The sequence below is a fragment of the Lathyrus oleraceus genome, chromosome 1 (genome assembly GCF_024323335.1).
Source record: "Lathyrus oleraceus cultivar Zhongwan6 chromosome 1, CAAS_Psat_ZW6_1.0, whole genome shotgun sequence".
Taxonomy (NCBI): domain Eukaryota; kingdom Viridiplantae; phylum Streptophyta; class Magnoliopsida; order Fabales; family Fabaceae; genus Lathyrus; species Lathyrus oleraceus.
The window spans coordinates 458,294,351-458,305,788 of record NC_066579.1 but is presented as its reverse complement, the minus strand read 5'-3'; positions in this window follow the sequence as shown (position 1 = coordinate 458,305,788).

The window sequence follows — 11,438 nt, the reverse complement described above, 5'->3', positions numbered from 1 at the left end:
CGCAAGAATGATGATTGATGTTGATGACGGTTTAATGAAGGTGCGTGTTCAAAATGAGGAGGTCACCTTTGATCTATTCGAGGCGATGAAGCATTCCAAAGATAGACATGATAGCTTTCGAATCGATGTGATCGAAGACGCTATTATGGAAGTTTCAAAGCATATTCACGAGATATCTCCTATGGAGTTAGCTCTCGACGACTCATTGGAGGTTTTCACTGTTGAAGAGGAGCTAGCTCTTGAGGAATGCTTGAAGGAACTTGATAGCTTGGAAGACCTACAACCGTGGGAAGTAGAGGAAGAAAATTTGAAGAAGGAGGTAATTGACGAGAAAGCGTCAATTGAATTAAAAGAGTTACCTTCGACTTTGAAATATGTATTCCTTGATGATACCGAGGACAAGCCGGTTATCATAAGCAACCTTTTGACAATTGAAGAAGAAGCCCGTCTTATATTTGTGCTAAAGACCAATCAAGAAGCTATGGGTTGGACTCTTTCCGATCTTAAAGGAATTAGTCCATCCTATTGTATGCACAAGATTTTGATGGAGGAGGATTTCAAGCCGGTGGCTCAACCACAACGCCGCTTAAATCCTACAATGAAAGAGGTTGTAAGAAAGGAGGTGGTGAAGCTTTTGGATGCGGGAATGATTTACCCGATCTCGGATAGTCCGTGGGTTAGTCCCGTGCACGTGGTTCCGAAGAAGGGTGGAATGACCGTAATCCGTAATGACAAAGACGAATTGATCCCGACTAAAGTTGCCACGGGATGGAGAATGTGTATAGATTATAGACGGTTGAATACCGCGACTCGTAAGGACCATTTTCCACTCCCATTTATGGATCAAATGCTTGAAAGACTATCGGGCCAACAATACTACTATTTTTTAGACGGCTACTCCGGGTACAACCAAATTGCGGTTGACCCGGTTGATCATGAGAAGACGGCTTTCACGTGTCCGTTTGGAGTGTTCGCATACAGAAAAATGCCTTTTGGGCTTTGCAATGCGCCGGCGACATTCCAACGATGTGTCCAAGCTATTTTTGCCGATCTAATAGAGAAAACAATGGAAGTCTTCATGGATGACTTCTCGGTGTTTGGTGGGACGTTTAGTCTATGCTTGGCAAATTTGAAGACGGTGTTGGAAAGGTGTGTGAAGACTAATTTGGTGCTAAATTGGGAAAAGTGTCACTTTATGGTGACCGAGGGGATTGTGCTAGGCCACAAAGTCTCTAAAAGGGGGCTTGAAGTGGATAGAGCTAAGGTTGATGTAATTGAAAAATTACCCCCTCCGGTCAATGTGAAGGGCATCCGTAGTTTTTTGGGGCACGCGGGGTTCTACCGGCGCTTCATCAAGGACTTCTCAAAGGTGGCTAAACCTTTGAGCAATTTACTCGCCAAAGATCAGGTATTTCTCTTCACCGACGATTGTTTGCAAGCTTTCGAGGTTTTAAAAGAAAAATTGGTTACCGCTCCAATAATAGTCGCTCCCGATTGGAAGGAAAATTTTGAACTAATGTGTGACGCGAGTGACTATGCCGTTGGAGCGGTACTTGGCCAAAGAAAGGACAAAAATTTTCATGCTATACATTATGCGAGTAAGGTTCTTAACGAGGCTCAAATAAATTATGCCACAACGGAAAAAGAACTACTCGCAATAGTGTATGCGCTAGAAAAGTTTAGGTCCTATCTTATAGGGTCTAAAGTCGTGGTGTACACCGACCACGCGGCGATTAAATATCTGCTGACCAAGCCGGATTCGAAGCAAAGGCTCATCCGTTGGATCCTCTTGTTACAAGAATTCGATGTCGAAATTAAAGACAAGAAGGGGTCGGAAAACTTGGTAGCGGATCATTTATCCCGCTTGGTGAATGTCGAGGTTACCGCATCTGAAAAGGAAATCCGGGAAGAATTTCCTGATGAAAAATTGTTTAAGGTTCAAGTTAGGCCGTGGTTTGCAGACTTTGCAAACCACAAGGCTAGTGGTTGTGTGCCGGCCGATCTAACTTCGAACCAAAAGACGAAGTTCCTTTCGGATGCGAAGTATTATGTTTGGGATGACCCATACTTGTTTAAGTTGGGTAGCGATAACCTGTTAAGGAGATGCGTAACTGGTGATGAAGCCCAGAGCATCCTTTGGCATTGTCACAACTCGCCTTATGGAGGTCATTATAATGGGGTTAGAACGGCCACTAAAATTCTTCAATCGGGATTTTATTGGCCAACTATTTTTAAAGACGCACATACCCATGCGCAAAGTTGTGACAGTTGCCAAAGAAGTGGTGGGATAGGTAAGAGAGATGAGATGCCTCTCCAAAATATCCAAGAAGTGGAAGTGTTCGATTGTTGGGGCATAGATTTTGTTGGACCTTTCCCACCCTCTTACGGGAATGAGTACATGCTTGTAGCTGTTGATTATGTCTCTAAGTGGATTGAGGCGATTGCCTCACCTCGGGCGGATGCCAAAACGGTGATAAAATTTTTAAAGAAAAACATCTTTTCCCGTTTTGGAACACCCCGAGTGTTGATAAGTGACGGAGGGTCACACTTTTGCAATGCACCTTTGGAAACAATTCTAAAACATTATGGTGTGTCGCATAGGGTGACAACTCCGTACCACCCTCAGGCTAACGGGCAAGCGGAGGTCTCTAATCGAGAGATTAAGAGAATCCTAGAAAAAACCGTGTCTAATTCTAAAAAAGAGTGGTCCCAAAAATTGGACGAAGCATTATGGGCCTACCGTACGGCCTTTAAAGCTCCAATTGGCCTAACTCCGTTTCAATTGGTATTTGGTAAAACTTGCCATTTGCCAGTTGAATTGGAGCACAAGGCCTTGTGGGCCCTAAAATTTCTAAATTTTGAACATGAGTTGGCCGGTAACAAAAGGAAAGTACAACTACTTGAGTTGGAGGAGATGCGCAATGCCGCATACCACTCAAGTTGGTTGTACAAGGAAAAAGCAAAGAAATATCATGACAAGAAGATCCGAACCAAAGAATTCGTGCCCGGACAATTGGTCTTATTGTTCAACTCCCGGTTGAAGTTGTTTCCCGGGAAGTTGAAATCAAAATGGTCCGGGCCATTTCGGGTGAAAGAAGTAAAAGAATACGGGGCCATTATCATTGAAGACATGGACGAGAAAGACAGTTGGACCGTGAACGGCCAACGATTGAAAGTGTATCTCGGCGGTCATGTGGATCGCGAGAGTTGTGCTCAGCCGCTCGATGCTCCTCTGTGAGCATCGCACCGTCGAGCTTAGCCGACGTTAAACAAGCGCTAGTTGGGAGGCACCCCAACATTGTAAGTATTTCCTGTTTTATGTTTGATGTTGTATGAGTATTGTGTGCTTTTTCAGGCTGGATGACATGCAAGTGCTGCATTTGCAAAAGCACTTGCTGTCATGCTCGCTTGCAGCTCGCTAGGCGAGGCTGCAGCGAGCGCTCTCGCTGGCTGCTCGCTAGGCGAGGCAGTAGCGAGCGCACCAGTACTGTTCTATTTAAACAGTTCAGCAGGGCAGTTTTGCCCTTACCCTAAAAATTCTTCTAAACTGCTCTGCTGAAGAGTGCGATTTGCCTTCTCAAATTCTCTACTGTGCATCCATATCAACAACATTTGTGTGTCGGTCAATTGCAAACACTTCCCACTTCTCCTTTCCAAATCCGTTTACCTCAAGGTTTGCCCTATTGCATGTTTCTTTTGTTGCATTATTTATTTCCAAATTTGAATGGTAAATAGGATAGGTGTGACAGGAACCTTGAGGTTGCATGCAATTTCGGGAGTTTGCAATGTTGTGCATTTAGGTTTTTAAATTGGGGATTTACTCTTACTTAGGTTTTCCATGAAATTAGGTATCCCCAATAGCATAAACAATTCATAGTAATGAGAAATCATTGGGTTTGCTGTGGAAACCTTGTATGTACGGGTTTTGGGGGAAACAATTTTGAAAATGCAGAAAACCCCAAAACCCGTAAGGTTCGCTAGCACTCGCTAGGCGAACCTGGGGCGTGCATTCGCTGCCACTTCGCTAGGCGAAGCAGCAGCGAGCAAACCAGTCCCTTATAAAAACTGTTTTGGTTCTAATCTGTTTGTTTCGTGTTTGTTGTTTTATCTCTTGTTTTGCAGAATGGAGTCAAGATCTAGTGCTGGCAAGAAAAGAAAGGGAGCGGCAACTACTTCACGAACCGTGCCGATCCAATTCGATACCGACAAGTTTGTCGGTGCAAAGCAAGCGGCACGGTACATCGCTTTGGAGAAGCGAAAAATTTTGCCTGAGAAGCGTTTTCTGATTAACCCACAGGGCACGTATCGGAGTTTTGCTGGGTTGATCGATACAAAGAAATGGGATAGGTTGATAAATCCCTTGGAACACTATGACATCGCTACAGTGCGGGAGTTCTACGCTAACGCATTGCCAGATGATGATGAGCCCTTCACTTGGGTCTCTAGAGTGGCCGGTCGGCCAGTTCCTTTTGACAGGGATACGATCAACCAAATCCTCGGGGAGCCGCTTCAGCTGGGTGCTGACCAAAGAGACCAGTACCATATTGACCTCCGGCTGCACAAGGATGTCCCAGCAATTACGGCCGCCCTGCTTTTACCAGGGAAATCAGTTGAGCCGAACCCATCTGGGGTTCCTGTGAGATATCATCGGGAGGACATGACTCCCATGGCTCAGCTGATTCTACTTCTGGTTTTGACCAACATACAACCCAAATCCCACACATCTACTGTGCCGATCCCAGTGGCACATTTAGTACATTCCATCCTCGCCAATGTCGAGATTGATGTGGCGAGGATCATTGCCAATGAGCTGAAGACGGTAATAGAGAGCGGACTGAAGTCGGGGGCTCGGGTGAATTGCCCCCTTGCATTCCCTTGTTTGATTATGAGTCTGTGCATTAAGGCACGAGTGCGACTTCCGTCTCGGGGTCAGGTTAGGATCCCGGCTCCTATTGATGACCGGTATGTGGCAAAATACTGCAGAGCTAAGGCCACCGGCAGCAGTGCAGCCTCAGGTAGCACTAGGGTTTCTGATGGTCCTAGTGCTTCTACTCCCAGGGTCGATCCATACCTGCGGGCTGCGTGTGAATTCAATTTCGAGTGGATGGCAGCATCGCAGAGGGCTATGATTGACATGCACGACTCGATGCAGCGTTTGCAGCTGCAGGGTAGTGGTGCACATGCTTTGATGACACGGGAGCAGTTTCTGACTAATGCAAATTGGCCCGTGGACGTGCCAGTCTATTCTGAGGGGTGGGAGCTGATGATGATGATGAGGATGATGATGAGGCGACCGGTTCTGAGGCCGGTAGTGAGGAGGAGTCTTGAGCCCTTTGTGGGTTAAGTTTTTGTTTTTGTATTTCAGTTTTTTATTATGGCATTTTTATTTGTACTTTTGAATTTTGTATTTTGACCATGGGTTGTACTATTGGGGTGTTTTGTCCCCCACGAACAAAATTTTATTTTTCAGTTAATGTTATTTATGTTTGTTGTTAATTTTGTGTGTTTAATAAATTTTTGGTTGAATAAGTGGCAAACCCTTCTAGATTGGTTGCTCCTCAAGAAGTACCCAATGAAGGTGCATCCGAGCTTGGATGGCAATGATAAGAATAACAAGTGAATGAAGCTAAGGTACATGGTTACCGTCGGCTAGAATTTTAGAATGCATTAGGAACTTTACTCTTTTTGGTAAATAGAATATTGTCTTTTTGCAACATAATTGAATGAATGTTTCATCTAGAACTTAGAACCATATATTGTGAGGAAACCTCCATTGTACACTTAAATGCTGGAGTCTAATAAGTTTTGTTGATTCATTTGATTCATTATTTGTCTGTTATTATTGTGAGATTGTGGAAGCAATTAGAAATGATCAAGGCACTTGTTTTCTTTCGAGCACAACTACATCCAAAAACAACTTACCTGTGAGCAGAGAGAGTATTTGTTAACCCCTTTGAGCCTGAACAGTTGAATCTCGGCTTGAAAAAAAGCGGGATCTCAAAAATCTTTTTTTTTACAACCCGGAAAATATTGATTATTGTTCTTTTGCCGTAAAAAGGTAAGAGCATTCACTTAGGGTGTGGAAGAAATAAGTTGGGGAGAACGAAAAAGAATTGGTAAGCACCACAACTCTTGAAAAAGAAAAGAAAAACCGAGCAAGCATAGAAAAATATATGTATAGAAAATATAGAAAAGAAACATCTGTTTTGTACATTTGATGTGAAAGAAAAGAACAAAAATATAAAGAATGAAAATGAATGCTTGCTTGGAAGAAAAATAGTGAAAAATAAGAGTGGAGTTGTGGAATATGTGTTGTGAAGGTTACAAATAAGAAACAGATGAAACAAGTCGAGTAGTGTGAATAATACTGTGAATGTCTCTTTTGCATCGGCACTTTCGTTTCAATGGCCTTAGAAATGTCCCTTGTTTGTTAACCCGACCAAGTTTCAACCGAAAAGCCCTTAGTGATCTTTATGCTTCCACAGTACCATTTATGATTGATTAGACATTGTATGAATCTGTTTGATTTCTTCATTATTTGTTAGAGAGTGAGATTAGTCCCGCGGTTGCAAACGCGCAAAATCTTCATTCCTTATTCGAAGAGGAGAGATAGGATGATTCATTCAGAATAGCATTGTTGTAGATAGATAAATATTTTGCATTGCTATTTAAGTTTTAGTTCTTATGTATTATTTTATTCAAAACCGTTGGAAACGTGTATTTGCGGATTTCGCTTGTGTTTGAGCCGTTTATCCAACTTCGGAGAAACTGTTTCTTTATGCAAATCCTCTTGTCTTTCAAGAGGCATACTTTACTTGAGGACAAGCAAGAATCTAGTTGGGGAGAGTTGTTAGATGCCCAAAAGTGTTTATTTGAGCTATCATATGTGGGCATCTTTCACTCTTTTGCCCTGCTAAAATTGTCAAAACCACATTTATTTTACATGGAATGCGTACATTGATAAACAAGCTTGGTGCCTTTGATGTGTTTGTTATTGTGCAGGAAAGGCATGAATTAATTGATAATAAAGACACAAGAGAATTGGCAAAGGAACCAAGTTCACAAGCATTCTATCTGCCAGCTCGCTAGGCGAGGATGTGGCGAAGCAAAACCTTCGCTAGGCGAGCTCCTAGCGAAAGGCTCCAGTAAATTGGTTAATTAATTCGCTAGGCGAACTGAAGGCGAAGTGGCAGCGAATTCAGTCTGTTTTGGTGAAAAGAGCAGCCAGCACTAGCTCGCTAGGCGAGGCTCTAGCGAGTCCCCAGCGAGCATTCCAGTAGCAAAACCTCTCAACCTCGCTGGGGCGAAGGTTGAAGCAAGTTCTTCGCTAGGCGAAGGTCTGTTCGCTAGGCGAACATGACAGTTCCACAGGCCCAGTTTTCTCTGGGCACAGGGGCATTTTGTGCCCATTTTTGGCCTTCGCTAGGCGAGCCATTCTGCTCGCCTAGCGAACGTGATAGTTCTGCACTTGTCTATAAGTAGCAGGTGCCACTTTTTGAGCCCAGACCACTTTTTACCAACTTTTCCATTTTTTGTACTTTCTCTTAGATATTTTACAGCATTGTTTGGAGGGATTTTTTATGCCCTAATTTCATTTCTCTTCATCTAGCAACCATCTTCCACAAAAAGAAGGTGGATTCCCATCCAACTTCGATCATTCGACTTGGATGTTGATCAACCCTCTTTTCTTACTTGCCGACCAAGCTACCATGAAAATGAGTAGCTAAGTCTCCATTTGTCAAGGTTAGATGTAGGTGATTTCCAAGCTTTGTGTGTAAATGTAAGGATCCTCATTTGTAAACTCTTTAACGGTAAATATATGATGAAAACTTTGTTTCTATTTAAAACTCTTTGTGTTGGTATTTGATCGAGAGATGTTTACCGATTCTTGACCTAGGTTTTCATCCAAACTTGTTTGTTAGCTAGAGATAGTAACGAATGATTTTGTTCACCATAAGGTTGAACCAAAACGTTGTCTTTTTGATAGATTGTGTTCGAGAGAAACAATGGATCAAAATGACAAAACTCACAATGGGTGTTCGAGAGAAACGCATTGAGAGGACTTTGTGAAATTATTTATCATCTAAAGGAGTTTATAAGATTGTTGACCGAGCAAATACATGCAAAGCAAATGTAATCATTGAAACCTAACTTTGACAATATTTCTCATATTAATCAAAACATAACTTTTACCGCAATTAATTACTTTGTATGCAAGATAACTTGATTAAAACCAAAACCCTAGTGTTACATTAAGTTAAGATTAATTCAACCATTGAACGGCAGTGATATCTTACAATCTCTGTGGATACGATAACAAAACCCGACACTTAAAAACTGTCTCAACAATACCCCACAAATAAGCATTTGTCAAATTTGGGCTCAAGCTTAGTTGAAATTTGTCGTTTCACATAAACTTCGCAACCCCAAATCTTCATGTAAGACATATGTGGTTTCTTACCACTCCATATCTCATATGGTGTCTTCTCAACCTTTTTGGATGGAACGCGGTTAAGTGTATAAGCTGATGTCAATAGTGCATGTCCTTAAAAGGAGTTTGGAAGATCGGTGTGACTCATCATGGATCGGACCATGTCTAACAGGGTTCGATTTCTTCTCTCAGATACACCATTCCAATGGGGTGTTCCAGAAGGAGTAAGTTGGGATAGGATCCCACACTCTTTCAGATGGTCATCAAACTCTAGGCTTAAATATTCACCACCTCGATCTGATCGAAGAATTTTAATATTCTTACCTAGTTGGTTTTGTACTTCATTCTTGAATTCCTTGAACTTTTCAAAGGACTCTGATTTGTATTTCATTACATACACATATCTATATCTACTGAAATCATCAGTAAATGTGATGAAGTACTGAAAACCTCCTTTGGATGGTATGTTCTGTGGTCCACATACATTAGTATGTATGAAGGCCAAAAGATCATTAGCTCTTTCACCTTTTCTTATGAATGGAGACTTTGTCATCTATCCAATTAAATAAGATCTGCATGTCTCATATATTCATAATCAAAAGAGTCCAAGAGTCCATCTTTATGGAGTTTGGAAATGCGTTTCTCATTTATGTGGCCTAATCGACAATGCCAAAGGTAAGTTGGATTTAACTCATTAGGTTTCATACTTTTAGTATTAATGTTATAGATAGGCATTTCAAGATCAAGGACATATAATCCATTGTTCATTTGTGCAGTAGCATAGAATATATCATTCAAATAAATTGAGCAACAATTGTTCTTTATTATAAATGAAAAACCAAACTTGTCCAAACAAGAAACGAAATTAATATTCGTGCTAATTGCAGGTACATAATAACAGTTCTCTAACTGAATTATTAAACCACCAGGTAAAGTCAATACATAAGTCCCTACGGCTAAAGCAGCAACCTTTGCTCCATTGCCAACTCGTAGGTCAACTTCACCTTTTGCCAAATCTCTACTTCTTTTCAGCCCCTGCACATTTATATAAATGTGAGAACCGCATCCAGTATCTAATACCCATGATGCAGAAGTAGATAATTAATAACAAAAATACCTGAAGTTGAAGTCTCTACTTCATTCTTCTTATCTTCCAGGTACAAGGAAAACTAAGGCCATAACCGATCACCACAAGACAATAATAAACACTTTATTATTATTATTAATTCCTTTAATTAATTAGAACCAAATTAAATTTCGACGACCGATCACCACATTTTAATGAACAATTCATTTAAAATCGATGTCGCTTTTCGTATCAACACTTGATACTTTTAAAGTACTGAGTTAGCCGAACGGGTGAATTTTGCCTTGCGTTAACCGGTTAACCATATGCGTTAACCGGTTAACACTGTTTGAAATCTGTTCAAAAAACTGCTTTCTGCCTTGCGTTAACCGGTTAACAAAATGCGTTAACCGGTTAACACTGTTTGAAAATGTCTTGGAAAACTGTTTTCCGCCTTGCGTTAACCGGTTAACCAAAAGCATTAACCGGTTAAAACTGTTTGATAACCTTAAAAAATTTAATTCGCATTGCGTTAACCGGTTAACCATATGCGTTAACCGGTTAACCATATGCGTTAACCGATTAACATTGTTCCAAAAGGTGTTTAGAAAGCACAACTCTTGTGCAGTCAAACCCCAATCGCATAACTCTCTGACAACACAACCCTTGTGTCGTCACTAACCCTGATGCACCAATTTCAGACCGTCAAACACATCTCGATTGTTAATTCAGTATGATTGATCAACACGTCATTGCTTCACCATACTAATGTCGGATCAAGAAGCAAACGACCATTGATCGCTCAAAGGAAAACAATCATTGAGTGTTTGAATGAACGAAACGAGAACACTATATCATATATAATGTATTTTGCATCAGGATTACATATATCATATATATGTAACTTGATCGATCTCAATTTAATCTTTGATTCATTCTGTCCTTAATCATATTATTACAGAACAAAAACAGTTATCAGATTCATGGTTTCGTAAGTGGCTCTGATACCACTGAAGGAGAATTGTCATCCAAGGCGCAGCGGAATTTAAAATTTTCTCCTTTAATGATCCTTACGAATGGGCATGATCAGTGATAGAATCGTTACCTCTTGTGGCGATTCAAACCTTTGGTGAAGATCTCTAGTAACGATCAAAACATTTGATACAAATCCATTGAGTGATCACGAACGTTGAACGATGACAACGTCTCTACTCAGTCCACACGAACGGATTCCTTCAATCGCAGTGCTAGCTATTATGAATGAAGTCTTTGAGTGAGAGAAAGAGAGATACGAAATTCCAACTCTTCAGTTGTGTTGTATTCCCATCTGAGTGGAGTGGAGTGACAATGCTTCTACCCAAGGGGTTCTATTTATAGAACCACTTGTGTGGGCTTCAAGCTAAAAAGCCCACTTAAGTGTATTTTGGCTCATATCTCATAATATGCCAAAATCACTTAAGTATTTGGTACCTTACCATATTTTGTCTCCCACTTAAGTGCACCGTACCTTACGATGTTCCTTAGTTACTCTATCTCTCATCAATCCGTCCTTTATGTGTGACCCTGTAGGTTCTCGCGACGTTGGCAATTATATTAAATCACGCATTTAACATAATAAACAGTGAGCGGTATCTAGCAACACATCACTGCTACCCAAGACACGAAAATGTCATGTGATCTGACAAAACCTCCTGTGATAATAATTATGTGTATAATTACCTCTTTGCCCTTATGTCTATATTGAACACAAGGTATAGACCGTGTCATCCTTGTCCAGTTCAATATTGGGCCCATAGACATTTATCATGTTACGCAGGATGGACAAATTCCATCTAGGACACTCATGTCCCTCAGCATGCTTTGTGGAGTACCCATCAACTGTCTTTATGGTTATCCAGTTACGGACAACGTTGGATCAGCAATAAAGCACTCGACTCTACA